General features: G+C 36.2%; 1 protein-coding gene across 1 annotated transcript in view; it reads right to left on the reverse strand.

Annotated features, from left to right (window-relative positions):
• Window positions 1–1,097: 1,097 nt before the first annotated feature.
• LOC140002189 (uncharacterized) overlaps window positions 1,098–16,755 on the reverse strand; it is a 178,459-nt gene continuing 162,801 nt past the window's right edge. The window contains exon 3 of the transcript XR_011808359.1: window positions 1,098–2,531. The gene's annotated coding sequence lies outside the window, so the exon portion shown is untranslated. The remainder of the gene's footprint in view (window positions 2,532–16,755) is intronic.

A 16,755-nucleotide genomic window follows, 5' to 3' on the forward strand; every position in this document is an offset into this window, starting at 1 on the left:
AAGATCAAATGGAAATAACTAGTCATAGGCTTGCCTTGTTTTTGTTAATCTTTGTTTTATTTCTTAGTATTTCAGTGACCAGATTACCTTGTTTCATAATAACTGTATGATAAATATTTCATAATATCTGTATGATAACACTTGTGGTCAGATGACAGGACCACAAGATAGTCTTTAAGAAATAATAGAAAGGTAAGTATGTTTCCAAAGCAACTGCAAGGTCAGGGGCTTTATTCTAAACAGATCAGGGCTAACAATGACTAAATGACTTAGAAATATAAGTAAAACCTTCTCAAATGTGTCATTCAAATGTTTTGTAGAAATATACATTTCAATGAAACTTAAACCTGGGATGAAATTTCTGCCAAATATGGCATATTGTAGAGCTTTCATCTGTGTGGGAGAGGTCTTACTTCAAATCCTAACTGACTTAATGCAGAAATTTAATTCTAGGTTTGTCAGGCATTCTAGCAAATATCAAGCTGATAAGATACAAACCCCACATTTTACAAGCACTACAGCTAAAGTTGTTGTATCTGTACAGAGAAATTATCAGACTATGGAAGAAAACAGGAAAAGATGTAGGGAGCCATTCAAATATCAAAACAGGTGCACAGTTCATCCCACTTAAAAAACAAGTATCAAAAAGAGACCAGCTTCTTACTTTTCCCCAGTGACAGTAGAGTAAGACTAAGGTCAGATACAGTATAGAAAAGATCAGATATACTATAGAAAAGTAAATGCAGGTGAGGTATTCCCACTCCATTGCTTTACAGTCTGTTACTTAGATTCAAATGAGCTTAACCAAAACATTAAAATCCTAGCTGGAAGGAAGGAAGGAAGGAAGGAAGGAAGGAAGGAAGGAAGGAAGGAAGGAAGGAAGGAAGGAAGGAAGGAAGGAAGGAAGGAAGGAAGGAAGGAAGGAAGGAAGGAAGGAAGGAAGGAAGGAAGGAAGGAAAGAGAGAAGGAAGGAAGGAAGGAAGGAAGGAAGGAAGGAAGGAAGGAAGGAAGGAAGGAAGGAAGGAAGGAAGGAAGGAAGGAAGGAAGGAAGGAAGGAAGGAAGGAAGGAAGGAAGGAAGGAAGGAAGGAAGGAAGGAAGGAAGGAAGGAAGGAAGGAAGGAAGGAAGGAAGGAAGGAAGGAAGGAAGGAAGGAAGGAAAGAGAGAAAGAAGGAAGGAAGGAAGGAAGGAAGGAAGGAAGGAAGGAAGGAAGGAAGGAAGGAAGGAAGGAAGGAAGGAAGGAAGGAAGGAAGGAAGGAGAGGGAGAGAGAAAGAGAGAGAGAGAAAGAGAGAAAGAGAGAAAGAGAGAAAGAAAGAGAAAGAGAGAAAGAGAGAAAGAGAAAGAGAGAAAGAGAGAAAGAAAGAGAAAGAGAGAAAGAGAGAAAGAGAAAGAGAGAAAGAGAGAAAGAGAGAAAGAGAGAAAGAGAGAAGAAAGAAAGAAAGAAAGAAAGAAAGAAAGAAAGAAAGAAAGAAAGAAAGAAAGAAAGAAAGAAAGAAAGAAAGAAAGAAAGAAAGAAAGAAAGAAAGAAAGAAAGAAAGAAAGAAAGAAAGAAAGAAAGAAAGAAAGAAAGAAAGAAAGAAAGAAAGAAAGAAAGAAAGAAAGAAAGAAAGAAAGAAATCATAGAATCATAGAATATCCTGAGTTGGAAGGGACCCTTAAGAATCATCAAGTCCAACTCTTGACACCGCACAGGTCTACCCAAAAGTTCAGACCATGTGACTAAGTGCACAGTCCAATCTCTTCTTAAATTCAGTCAGGCTCGGTGCAGTGACCACTTCCCTGGGGAGCCTGTTCCAGTGTGCAACCACTCTCTCTGTGAAGAACTTCCTCCTGATGTCAAGCCTAAACTTCCCCTGCCTAAGCTTAACTCCGTTCCCGCGGGTCCTGTCGCTGGTGTTAATGGAGAAAAGGTCTCCTGCCTCTCGACACCCCCTTACGAGGAAGTTGTAGACTGCGATGAGGTCTCCCCTCAGCCTCCTCTTCTCCAGGCTGAACAGGCCCAGTGCCCTCAGCCGTTCCTCGTACGTCTTCCCCTCCAGGCCTTTCACCATCTTCGTAGCCCTCCTCTGGACACTCTCCAACAGTTTCATGTCCTTTTTATACTGTGGTGCCCAGAACTGCACACAGTACTCAAGGTGAGGCCGCACCAGCGCAGAGTAGAGCGGGACAATCACCTCCCTCGACCTACTAGCGATGCCGTGCTTGATGCACCCCAGGACACGGTTGGCCCTCCTGGCTGCCAGGGCACACTGCCGGCTCATATTGAACTTGCTGTCTACCACGACCCCCAGATCCCTCTCTTCAAGGCTGCTCTCCAGCGTCTCATCGCCCAGTCTGTACGTGTAGCCAGGGTTTCCCCGTCCCAGGTGCAGGACCCAGCACTTGCTCTTATTGAACTTCATGCGGTTGGCGATCGCCCAGCTCTCCAACCTATCCAGATCCCTCTGCAAGGCCTTTCCACCCTCATTCGAGTCCACAACTCCTCCAAGTTTGGTGTCATCAGCAAATGAACTGGTGAATCCAAACAGAATACTGTCAGACAAGATAATAAAAATATTTTAAGTCAGTTGATGCTAGTTTTCTTCCAGAAACACAAAAAATATCTCTTCTTATCTGCATTGTATCTTTGGGAAGATGATAGAGAGCTGTCTTTCCTGATATAAAACTTACAAAGACTTAAAATAATGATTTGAAAATCTGAAATGATTTAAATCTGAAATGATTTAAAACTTATATGTGAGCATTCTTCACGTATGAGCACAATTTGCATTATATAATTTCAGGTATGGTGAGAACTTTATACCGGGCTGCTGTATTGTACTCATATTATTGGAGTGTTATTAGTATAGCCTTGTTTTAAGGAATGCATGTATCATAACCTACAAAGAGAAGTTTGCAGAGGCTATGTTTATCAACAAATGTATAAAGACTTCTGCTTTTTTTTTTTTTTTTTTTTTCTGAGAGAAAACTATTTTTACTACAGTTTCTTAAAATCAATTCATCAGTTTATAAACAAGATTAATAATTTTTCCTGTATGGTGAATTTATTTTCATAATATTTAACTGGGAAAATAAAACGTCTTTTTGGAATCTTTTACTCACAGATTTTCTGGAAAAAGTAGAAAATATGGAGATGAAAATACCATGTTTAACATATTCGAAAGACAGTCTGCAATTGCTTACCATTTTAAGAGATACATTCTCTTCACAAGCCTCTGTTTTCTTTTGTTGAGCAATAGAAAGGTTCAAGAAACTATTATTTTTAATTCCTTTGACTTCTGGAGCTCAGGTACCCTGGGAGATAAGGACACTGGCTCTGACTCAATTACGTCATTTTATGAAATCTGTCATTCGTTCAAGACTTGTCATATTTCTCTACTTAAAAGTTTCATTAAGATCTGTTTACACATTTTAGTCAAAAAAACAAAAGTACTCTTCAATTCTGAATTTCAGTTCACTGCAGAAGTGAGAAGAGGAGCGGAGCAGAGCGGAGCGGAGCGGAGAGGAGCGGAGAGGAGAGGGAACCCAAAACAGATCATATAGTCTTCCAGGAAGTCTAACGCAAGATTTATTATTATTATTACTTTGTTTTGGGTTTATGTATCTGAGAATGAAGACCATAAAAGATCTGGATCAGGACCAGAATCTTTCCTAGAATTATTCAGATCTATCATTAGAAAAAATCTTCTCCAAAAAGGTGCTTAGATGTGTTGGTGCTACACTTTTACTCTGATATAATTTACTCATGTGCTAATTTTAAGTGCCAATAATATTTACAAAGAAACAGCATGTTTTCATTTTGTTCGGATTAAAATGCTGAGGATTATGCTGCATACCTGATAACTAGCAAAAAGGAAGAAATGTACTTGTGAATATTATTAGCTTATTTTCTAGAGACGAAGAATCCCCAGAAGTCAACTTATCAATAGAGTATACAGACAGTAAATGCCAGAAAAGATGGTTACTATACTAATATATATTAGATTATGCATCCTTTCCCCAGTAGGAAAACAATAAACAGCATGTGTCTTCAGAAGCCTTCCTCCCAGAGCCCACATCCACTAACATGCAGAGCAGTCTAATTCCATGAAATACAGAAATAAGAACAAAAATGAAAGGGTTACACAGTCTGCCCCTCACCTTTACTCCATTAATTCTGTTGGCACTATTATGTCAGATAGTCTGAAGTGGCATTCTTTCCATTTCTTTGGAGCAACATCAGAAAAAAATGCACGCATATTTTTCCTTAAATAATATAGGATATGATAATTCTGACTTCAGTGTCAAGGACATCGTTCCTTTTTCCTCACTCTATTTACCTGCCTATTTAGCCCTCCTACACCCCACAGATGAAGCAAAAATCAAACCAGTTTTCATGATTGTTCCCCAAAAGTTCAGTCTTCTTCCTTGCAACCAAACTCAGATCAGTCAGAATTTTTTCTCCCCAGGATGATATCTGTATAGAATAGAATGGCTGAAAATGGATTGAATTTAAGAAACAAGATCTGGCAACCATCCCTCTTCTCCACCATATGATCAATTATTTTTCTACTTTGTTAGAATAATGAGGTAATTTAATAACATGATTCTTATTAAAGCAAATTGCATTAAAATAACAGATACCCCCTTTGAAAGTTATGAATTTAAACTGAACAACATTAAATTCAAATTCCTGATAGAGTTCATTGTTTTCTGCCAGTTCATGCTGGCATAGTCTGTATTTTCTCTGTAACTTCCAATGAGATAACTATTTCTCTTGTAAAAGAAAAAAAGGGTCTTGATAACACAGGTGAAACTGTTAAAAATCCACCTCTTTAAACAAAGCAGTAAATAAAGACTGCTCTCTTCCTCACTGAAGATTTTATTTTTCCACACACTTTCAGTTGAATGTAAATATTGTCTGTTGTGTCCTTTTTCCAGATACAGATATCCACAAGTTCAGATACCGTAAGAGATGTCATGTGGTTGTGACAGCTCATGTCATTATACTATAAATAGATATCCACAGGCATAGGAAGGAACCTTGTTGTGCTGCTGTTTGCAATGATGACTGACTGTCATCATAATGTTTTCCCTTTCAGTAATATAATTTTACTTAATGATTGCTTCCCTCAGTATTCTATTTTTGGAAAGGATATTTAATTATATGCCTGCTTTATCACATCTTATATTAACTACATCCAGAGGTCATGTGCCAGCACTTTTAATATTTAATGTTTTGAAAATAAATTAAAATACATAATTTTTTTGATAACTAATTTCCAGATATTACAAAAGGATTACCAAAACAATTATTCTCTATATTGTAAGTCTAGATGACTCAGATGACAGCTAAATGGAAGCTGGGTTTTCCTCTTTAGGATACCAATTCAAATCCATCTGGTTCACTACACACAGAAAGCCAGAATCAAATCTGAGTGGCTGAGTCATTTGCTGCAACAATGACACTGATTTATGCTGGGATTTTCAAGGCATCCCAGAAGTGCTTAATCTCCTTAGGTACCTTTGAAAATCCTAGTCTCAGCTCTTTTCTTAGTTCACAAAGTCATTCACAAAGTGTAAAATCCTCACTCCATCGAACTCAAAGGGAATTCTGCCCTTCAGTAAGCAGTAAGGCTAGAATTCAAACTACTCAGGCCAACTTTTACTTTGTTCATTTCTTTTCCTTTTTTTTTTTTTCTTTTTGGGGGCAGGGAGGTATCAGTGAGGTGACTGACTGTGTTTGATTCAGGAATTGTGTTTTGTTTTTATTGTTTTGTTTTGTTTGTATTTATTTGTTTGTTTTATTTAATACCAAGTTATGCAGTATTACTTGCTCTTTGAGTATGGAAACTATGGGAGGCAACCTCAGCAAGAAAGGGTTGAAAAAAAAAAAAACTAATTGGAGTATGAATACTGCTGTTTGGATACACTTGTTGAAGGACATTCTCCAGACCATTAGTCATGCTGTGACAGATTTTAGAAATCCCAGTACTGTTCAAGGTCCTAAATTTGGGGAATGCCTGTAAAGAAGGTCACAGCCCAATAGGATTTTTAAATAAGCTAGTGAGAAAAGATAGGTGAAAACTGAACATAATCACCTCTTTCTACAGATGGAGAAATGAGGCTAAAAAATCTGAAATGACTTTTCAGACTTCATATTAGAAGCAAGCAACCAATCCAAGAACTGTATTAGGCCTTCAAAATCCACATCAAGTATAGTCATATAACCTGTATGGTTACAGTCATATTTTCATTCAGATATGTATATGTCGAAATGTTAAACTTTACAAATAATATATATGAGCATAAAAAGGATAACAGAGAAAGTCATTATCAATGTTTAAACAAATGTTTTTGAACTATGTTGTAATCCATTTCTCCTGAGCAGGATCCTATACATGTTAGAAAATAAATCTCTTTATCACAGTTCTGGTAGTGATGAGATAGTTGTCAAGGATTCTAATATTTATACATATGAATATGAAGTAGTTCAATATTTGAAGATTATAAGACTAAAAGTGACTTCTTCAGTGTGTCCCAGCCCTTCTAATTTGTACTGAGATAATTTTAAAGTGTTATTTATCATCTCCTCAGCCTCATCACACTTACTCATCCATTTGTAATGTTTTTAGGAGATGTGCTGGCAAACTGTTAGTCTTCTGGCCTAGCAGGAGTTGATCATATCCTAAGACCCGTTGTTTTTGTTTGTTTGTTTTTCTGTTCTTGGCAATGGCAAGCATTTTCACTGTAGCCACTTGTAACCCACTCACTTCTCTTCATGGCACAATTATATTTTCTGCTCATCCCTTATGGAACATGGAAGCAAGGAAACAATCACAAAGTTACAATAAAGGTGATTTGATTCAATCAAGGAAAAAAAAAAATGGGGGGCAGGGGGAGAAAAACAATATTTCTCTTCAGAAACATCTGGACAGTGACTTTGTCTATCCTAGTATATCTCAATCTAAGTTCATTAGACAAGCAGTGTTTTATAGTCCTTCAACTTTTGGATTGAGGATTGGATTAGACTGCTTATTCTATAACAGCAGACAATGAAAGTCCAACAGTTGAAGCAACAAGCTATACAAATACTTCAGAATACAAAAAAAAATTGTGTGAGGGAATAAAGACAGAGTACGAGCACAGTAATTGCAGCTTCTCTACTGAGGCCTGTAAGGGGAAGATGGGGATTTTTACAAAGCCAAATCATGAAGGAATTTCTAGAGATTTCATTTTGCTTTGACAGAAAGGGATTCAGTTACCAGAACAGATTTCATACACTGGGAACTATTTTGCTGAGAATTTTGCACCCAGAAAAGGTACTAGAATCAGACTTTTTCATTAATCTCCCATAACAAAGCCAGGTGAATTAGTACTGTTGAGAGGGAAGACATAAAGACACAATGAAACTAGGACCACAGTATGCAAGGAGAAATAATCATACAATTTTTCCTGATAGTCTGACATCTTCACACACTTTCTCAGGTTGAAATGGTGTTTTGAAAATACCTACCCATGAAGAATTGGCCACAGCAGGCATTTGTCAGGGGTAGTCAATATAGAATAAGGAGAAATCCATTTTGACTTCCTGTGTCACAACAATAAGATTGTAAAATTTCCAATGATTAGTGAATCATCCAGTTTCTGGCTGAAATCAAATCTAGTGAATGTAAGTCTTTTGTCTTCAGCAGACTGTGAGGAACTTTGACCTGCTTGCAGTGACTGATTTTTATTTCAGTCAAAATGGCTAAGAACTCATTCATTGGAGGTTCTGGGTTTGTTCTTCAGTTCTCTACAAGGAAAATTTTTTCTTGGAATATTTTTTCTGGCTTTAGGAGTGCCTTATGTAGGGATCCCTGCAAGGAAGAAGTCTCTGAACTCTGTCTACACATGAAGCAAGGAACAGTGAATATCTACGTCATATAACACATTGTGTTATTGTAATGTCTAAGCCCCTAACATGACATTTGGTTGACTGTTGATCTCTTCTTTGGTGCACTGAGCAACATATATATATATATATGTATATATTTGACCCATGAACTCATAACTCAGCATGTACTTTAGAAAGGCAAAGGGAAAAAAGATTCCAGCAAAGTACTACCTAGAAGCAAAAGATGAGATTAGGGCAGAAAACTTTAAGATAATATGGAAATCTGTTTTAATAGAGCCAGAGGGAAATAATGCTGACACCAGCTGTCCTTCAACACTCAAATGCTATGAATAAAGCATTGTGTTAAATTCCTACCTCATTAAATCAGCTGTTTTTCTATGTTGTGTTCTGCTACTGCAGCTCTGACTTGCATTTATGGTGTTGCCTGTAATACCTTGTAAGGAAAACAAAATGCCTGAACTATGAGGTATAATGTACTACAAAAGTCAGGCCAGCTACATTCTTTTCTAGTTAAGTAAATTTTTTCATTCCTTCCTGAATACTTGTTGAGCAATATATTTTGTTAATGTAGCATTGGTGCTGCGAAGAGCATTCAGATTTCCCAGAAATTCAGAGTAACAGTCAAAATATCTCTGAAGTTTCACAAGAAAAACTTCCTTGTCAGCACCATTCAGGAGCTGTTAACCATAGGAGCTGAAAAGAAAAATCTAAGAATAGGACTATATCTTAAAACAGAAAGTTGCTGTTGAAAGGCTTTGGATTGGCATTGCAGGAGATTTTGATGGATTATTAAAACAAATACCATCTGGACAAGCAACAGCAAAGTGCCCCCAATATGCTATTGTCTATCAGTCCTGGCTAGTAAAAGCCAGCTGTAAGTGACTGTAAAGATAGGATGGGTTCTGTCACAGGCCCATTTATTCCCCCTTAAATGGACAGGATGCTTGGCAGTGACTAAATTCTCCAGGAATAAATAAATAAATAAATAAATAATAAAAAGTACTGTACCTTTCTGAAACTTTTTCTTGACATTTTTCTCCTAATCTCTGCAATACGCTTGCTTAACGAAGCAGCTGGGATATTGTGCACACTATTTATTATACCGATCACTAAAATTTCAGCTGTCATTATGGAGACACAAATTTGTATCTCATCTTACACTTTGAACTTAAATACAGTAAGGCATTTTTGTTCTGTTCTTGCAGTGCAAGGCACAGTAGTGAGGTATCAGTGTGCAGAAATAAATGAATATTGAGAATACATTAAAAAAAACATAATGTCCATTGTATTGTTCCTATAAAATACTCCAAAAGGTGATAAGACAGAAACAGTTCTGCTCTCTCCTAAACTTTGATCATTCTTTTCTTGCAGCATTTTGCCTAAAACCTTTAGTTTATGATAGTGTAGGAGACAAAAGACAGTCTGAAGAGTTTGACAGAGAAGAGAGGATGAACTTTCTAGTGGATCTCTCTAAAACATTTATTATAGGTCCATCTGTTGGTGTAAAAAGGAAACTTTCTACAGCTGATTTTCTGATTCACTGACCTAGCTGGTTTTGACAGTACTTTGTCACTGATTCCAAAATCATAACAGAATATAAGGAATATAGAATATAATAACACAACATATAAGAACCTCTGTGCAGATAGGAAATTGCTTAACACAAATATCAAAATTAAAAGAATGGCTAGGGTTACTTTTCCCAACTTTATTGTTGTTGTTATTATTATTATTATTATTTATTTATTATTTCACTGGCCTTCTAGTTATTGCTAAATCAGAATCATCAGGCTGATTTTTACACATGGAGCACATATAGATCATCTTTACTCTGACCAACAGCAGATTTTGTCATCAGTTGTTCCTTAAAATATCTTCAGCTTCTTTCTCAATCAAATGGTATAAATAGAATACAACACAAAACAGAAGCATTCTTAGTAGTAGTTTTTCAAGTGGTGCTGCCTCTTTCATTGTTTATTAAGGAGCATTTTTGTTTGTTTTCAAAACCAAGGAATACATTTGCCAGTCCCTTGACACCCCTCTGCAAGTGTATGAGCCTGATATGAATTCTGTCACAAGGCAGTGGGAAAAATTTTTGTTGGTGCCCATTGTGAAAAGATTGGCAGCACTTCATTGTTTGTATCCCGTTATGGGTCTCTTGAGCTGCTTATCTTTTTCAGTGCTAGCACTCATCTTAGGCAAATCCTACATCCTACCACAAACCCATTGATTAACTTGAGTCAAGTCACTTGGGGCAAGATCTAGGCACAGTGTGGAAATGCTGAGTACAATGGTCATGCTATGAGGTTACATTTAACCTGGTATTCTCTCTCTGGCCATTGCTTCTAGGAGAGAGATGTACAAAATTCTGTGGTGTAGGTGGGATTTTTCTTTCTCTGTTCCTTACCTTGATAATAGGAACGGTGTCAGAAACCAAGAACAAAGACAAAAGGAAAGTGAGAACAATACAAAACAACAACAACAACAAAGTACATAAAAAGATTCTGGAGACACAGAAATCCACCTAAGATTTTACAGCAGAAGTGACAATGAAGAAAAAAAAATGGGAGAGGGGGAAATTAAAAAAAAAAAAAAAAAAGTAGAAGAGAGGAAGCATTAAAGAATGGTAATGGTAAGAGCATTCTTTGTTTTGTATCTATTAACAATGTTTGAATGAAGCTGTCTCAAACCATATAAACAGCTTCAAGATCTCTTCAAGATTCAATATACCTGACTATCCACTCTGCATCTGTAATCTTGTGCCTTTGATTCACTGAACCCATCATTTTGCCCAAATTAAGACACAGGCAAGCACAAATACAGGATATATGTCTCCATAAGTAGATAATATAAGTGCTAAAAACATGAAGGGTCTTCTTTATATATTCACCTGAGGTGAATTAAATTAAATCCTAAATAAAATTACCTTTTTTGTTTGAGTTGAAATAGACCAACTGCATGGCTCACATGGTTACTACCAGTTTTAGATGGTAGTCAACAGCTAACAATTCTGAAAACCCTTCTCTCATAACCTGTTCACACAGCATAAAGATATGAGCTCCCTCTCACCTTGGCTATTCTGGAAAGTGACTGCTAGGGTAATGACACATCCACAAATGCAGTTTAAGTTTGAGATTTCAAGTCGGTAAACAGTGAGCTCAGGGATAGTCACCAGACATTGCATTATACCCAGGAAAACACTCAGCAGAGATATAATTATTGATTCCAGGAATCATGTCTTGTGAGCCTCTAGCAGCAGTTTACAGATCCTCAGGATAAAGGAAAAACATACACAAAGAGATTTAAAATGGTAATTTAATATGGATTTCCTCACTGTGAAAATGTCCCTGCTGTCACAGAACAGAATCATATCTTGAATATTCCTTCTATTTAGTTCATTTTTATTGTATTAATAAAATTATGACTTTCTAAAGAAAATCAGATATGATAACTCCCACACAGAAAAGAATAAACTGAAAGCCAGCATGTTGAAAGTGTTATAATTTGCATTGATATAGTGCATTTTATCGAAGAATTTCAAAATATTTTTAAATGGTTATTATTCAGTTTTTCAGAGGAAACAGAAAAAAAAAATAAATAAATAAATAAATAAAAGGACAGCAGAGAATCACAAAGATTTACATTTTTGTACTTGGATGTAAATATTAGATATGAAAAACATTATCTGACATTCAGAATTTCTGAATATCTACAGCTGGTAATACTTCTGAAAATCAGGCCATTACCGATTTTCAGGTCAACAAGACATTGACTAAAATTAACTATTTTTTATTTGAACAAGTTGTTATTAAAGATTTTAATTGCTTAGCATTACAGCTGGTTGAAAAATGAAAATTATTTTCATGCAGTATGTTGAAGTCTCTAGTACAGGTTCATTTCTAAGGATTTGAAACTAATTGATTTTTATGTCACTTCTCTATTTATTAAGCAATAGTTTTCAAGTCAATAATTAATATTATTTTTCATGTGGCTTGCAGATAAACAAAAAGGACTATTTGGGCTATTTTGAGGGTTATTTTTCAAGTTACAAATAATCCAGAATATCTCTCCCATTCTCCCTATTATCAGCAGTTACAGGAGGACCAGAGATGAATCATTCTAGTTTCCTATAGTAACCTTGTAAACAAGACAAAGCACAACCCATTGGCAACTTCCAGATATTTCTAAGAATTACTATTGGCATCTAAAATTCATACCTAACAGACCTCATATATTCTTCAATGATTCTTGAGATTTAGGCTTGAGCAGCAAATGTAACCCATTCTGCTCAGGTGCCACAGTAAAGGCGAAAAGGTCAACAACAGTACTAATAATGGCAATTAAATGTCAGCCACCAAGGTTATCCAAGGTTAGGGTATTCACCTTTTTACCCCAGAACTGAAGCCTATTTCATTTATTTCTGAAGATATTCCAACTTTCAGATGTCAGTCTGTCATCTTTCAGTCTTAGTAAAGGGCTGAGGCCAAGGAAGAGAGGACTGTACTCCCCTTCTGTAAGCTGCACCAGCACCTAACTAGAAATTGAGTGCTCAGACTAGATGGGGAAAGGATGATGCAAGAAGCCCACTTTCTACTTCAAGAGCAGGTTCTAGAGCAGGAGATCTACCTTCTCTTTGGGAAGGTGGGATACACTTTTATGAGGTTGTTTCTACTCTCCAGCTTTCTTTTCTGGTCAAGTTCAAGGAAGGCAAGTCGAGTTTAACCCTTCCAAAATGAGGATGGATAAAATCTAGTGATGTACGTTCAAATAAACTTAAGCCTTTGTTTCATTTCCCATAAATAATGTCTAAAAAATTAGGAATACCAAGGAAAAAGACATAAAGACCCTTCAATGTTTGTTTGTTTGTTTGTTTCCCAGAATAGGCTACCCATCTCTGTTATGTGCAGTGTTTTGCCATATGCAAAACCTACACACAAGCTGGCAGATGCTATTTTCTGTTCACTCCCCACAAAAAAAAAAAAAAACAACAGACAGAGGAGTGGATATGTCTCTCAGATCACAACCTCTGAATTTACCTTCATGGTGATTTTTAGTCCTTGTAGGAAGCCACATGCAAAAAACTTTTACATTTCAAATACATCTTCACTCAAGTTATTGTGATTATGTTTCCACTCAAAATCCTGACTGAACCTTCTATATCTTTAGCACTTGTTTACTCACTATCAGTATCCTTTGCCATAATTCTCTATCTTAGTCTATTTGGTAAAGTATATCTATTAAACTGGCAAGTTGGGGTGAGGCAATTCAAAGAGAGAAATACTCTTCAAACTGAAAGTGCAGCTTGAAGTGTAAATGAGGAACATGTTAAAAATAACAATGTCACTAAAATTGACAACAAGGTACTGAAAATAAGTCTAATCAGGATACTTGTTGGTAAAACTCATGTTGATGTAAAAACTAGAAACATCTGTCATCCACAGTTTTAACAGGCCTTTGCAGTTTGCAGTATTTCAAGAAACTTTCCATTCTCAGGAATGTTTCATTCAGCTGCTTTGATTCAGATCTAAATTTTTGGTACGTGAGCATGAAGATTAGTATTCAATAATGCACAAGGTTCAGAAGACAGAAAGACAGGAAGAGAGAGAGAAAGAAAGAGAGAAAGAGAGAGAGAGAGAAAGAAAGAGAGAAAGAGAGAAAGAGAGAGAGAGAGGAAGGAAGAGAGGAAGAGAGGAAGAGAGGAAGAGAGGAAGGAAGGAAGAGAGGAAGGAAGAGAGGAAGGAAGAGAGGAAGGAAGGAAGAGAGGAAGGAAGGAAGAGAGGAAGGAAGAGAGGAAGGAAGGAAGGAAGGAAGGAAGGAAGGAAGGAAGGAAGGAAGGAAGGAAGGAAGGAAGGAAGGAAGGAAGGAAGGAAGGAAGGAAGGAAGGAAGGAAGGAAGGAAGGAAGGAAGGAAGGAAGGAAGGAAGGAAGGAAGGAAGGAAGGAAGGAAGGAAGGAAGAAAGAAAGAAAGAAAGAAAGAAAGAAAGAAAGAAAGAAAGAAAGAAAGAAAGAAAGAAAGAAAGAAAGAAAGAAAGAAAGAAAGAAAGAAAGAAAGAAAAAGAAAAAGAAAGAGAGGAAGGAAGGAAGGAAGGAAGGAAGGAAGGAAGGAAGGAAGGAAGGAAGGAAGGAAGGAAGGAAGGAAGGAAGGAAGGAAGGAAGGAAGGAAGGAAGGAAGGAAGGAAGGAAGGAAGGAAGGAAGAATTCTTCCTGGTTTTATTTTTCTTGCTTTAACACTTCATTAACTTAACAGCTTAGTAACAGAGAGTCTACCCCCAGCCAGTTCCCATATGGTTTGTAAACAGGTTTTATATAAGCAGTAAGTCCATTAATATTTCTAGAGTTAGTTGTTGTCATTCCTTTTGCTGTTTTCCTATTGTCAATCATTTCTACTACTTTTAAGTGAACTGTTCCAACTCAGAAACAACTCCCAGTAGGCAATTGCTGCTGAGGCATGACTTCAGGCCTTAGTACTTTCATCATTGAAGAGATTTGAACACTGAAGCTCTCTGGCACCAGCACTTGAGAAGGAAACACGCCTTGTATATGGGACTGTGACAAACATTATATAAGTCAATGCATCACTTAAGTAGCTAATAACAGTTTGATTTCTGCCTGAAGGTTATTCTCAGGTGCCAAAAACTTCATCTTCTGCTTCAGTGTAATTACACATGAATCTCCTGCAATGCAAATATTTTGGCTATGGTCAGAACAAACTCTATGGCAATATCAAGTCATTCTTGATATTGAAAATTTAGGTATATTTTTAAAGCCAAGGGAGGCCTCCTGTTTCAGTTTGATTCTGGCAGAAAAACAATCAGGGGAACATGATGGTACAGTTTGGCTTTCCCCTTATTGAGCTAAGATTGATAACAACATTAAAGTGTCACTAGTGCTATCTGTCTGAAAAAAATATTCAAAAGCAATTCTGACGGATGAATTTGCAAGTCTGCTACCCAGATATTAAATAGTCTGTACAGCATTTGAAATTCTTGTCACAAAGATCTTTACTTGATACTCAGTCAGTTCAGCTTCTTCCTCCTCCAGCTGTACATCAGAAATTGGAATTCTGTCTATCTAATACAGAAAGGTATCTCAAGGCAAACTGGCCAGGTTTATGATCAAAGACTAATGAAAATGTTGGTAATCTATGCTGAGGACAGCTGTAAAGATCACCCCAGGGGAGAAAAAAAAAAAAAAAAAAACAAAAACTGTTACCAGTTTGAATGCTCAAGCTATGTTTCTGCTAATGTGGAATGTTAAAAATGTAGAATAAAGGAATTTGCAAAGGTAGAAACAAATGTTTGTGTCCAAATTTCAAGGCATTCAATTCTCCTTCTCATACATACTAATAGATCTCTGTAAGCCCTTGAATAACAGGTGTTTCTTACCAGCGGAAAAGAAGGGAAAAGACAAAATGAGAAATCTGTAACAAGCAGAAAAAATATTTGCTAAGACATTTTAACACAAAATGAGCTTCACTGACTTACATCACACTTTATAGTTTTAATAAAAAATAAACAATGATATGACCTCTTTACTACCTATACTCTGTACAAACACCAGAGAACTAATGAAGCACCTACACCCTAGACTTAAAAGTCAACCTCTGCTGATTTTTTTTTCTTTAGAACTGTATTGGACTAGCTTAGTTCTCATCATTCCTTCACAGACCTTGTATTCAATCCCAGACAACTATTTCCTTTGGTAAGATACTCCCCATCTGCAGAGTAATAATAATAGGGAATTTCTCCTCCCTGCAAGCAGTGAAGAGGAGGCTACACTGTATGCTGTGCTTGGAAAATTGACTTTCTTTCACTGTTTTTTCTTTTCTTTACTTTATGTGTTATAGCAATATCACAAGGCCAGAGTAGTCAGACACCATCTCAGACTCAACTTTGGCACTCTCATAACAGTTGCCATCTTTCTAGAAATCTTACAGTGATTAATATTTGTTGTTAATATCTTATCATTCAATATAAGGACTACATTCAGCCTAGCAATGATGTTGTTCAATAACCATGATGTTCACAGAAAAAAAAAAAAATCTAGAAGCAGATGATTAATGAAAAACACGTATAATACATTTTAAAAGAACATAAAAAGCATGTAACTATGGGAAGGGTTCAAAAAATGCTAAAAGTAACATGAATCTGCTTGTAGAATGAGATACTTGAAAGAACAGGAGAAATAAGCTAAACTAAGCTAAGGAAGAAACAACAAAACACAGAGGAAGTATATATTCAGATGATTAAGAGAAGTCATTTATGAAACCTTCCTATCACCTTGTATAGCAGACAAACAACAATAAACAACCTTAGCTATCTCAAAAGTCCTTAATTTACATTAGATAGCAAAGGCAACAGTTCCATTGGTTTCAGATGTATTCTAAATAAGTGCTTGTTTCTTTACACGTGCTTTATCTTTTCAGAATATTCACCTGGCAATTTCTCCTAGTAAAGAGCTAAGAAAGATCAACACTATGAGGTTCATATTATTTAGAATGATAATGAAACTAACAACTTCATAACCTACCATATAATGTCTTGACTCTGGTAGACTTTCATTCCTGATAAGATATATATGTAACTGAAAAAAATGATTATAATAATAATAATTTTTTATTTTAAAGAAGTAGAAAAATTAATGTGACTGATGTTTTTTAATGTATAAGTACCTCACTTGCTTTGATAATTCTAACACAACTTCTAAAAATTATTTTTGGTTGTATATCACAAGCTGATTCTTCTGGAACAATCCAGATTTACTTCAATACTGCATAAGTTTCTTTTGTACTTTTCGTCATCATCATATGGGTCTAAGCTGTAGAGAGCCTAAACAGTAAACCAACCTTCCTGTAGAAGTGAAGTAGACAGATAGGATCAAT

Source organism: Anas platyrhynchos, chromosome 3, assembly GCF_047663525.1.
Source record: "Anas platyrhynchos isolate ZD024472 breed Pekin duck chromosome 3, IASCAAS_PekinDuck_T2T, whole genome shotgun sequence".
NCBI classification, from domain to species: domain Eukaryota; kingdom Metazoa; phylum Chordata; class Aves; order Anseriformes; family Anatidae; genus Anas; species Anas platyrhynchos.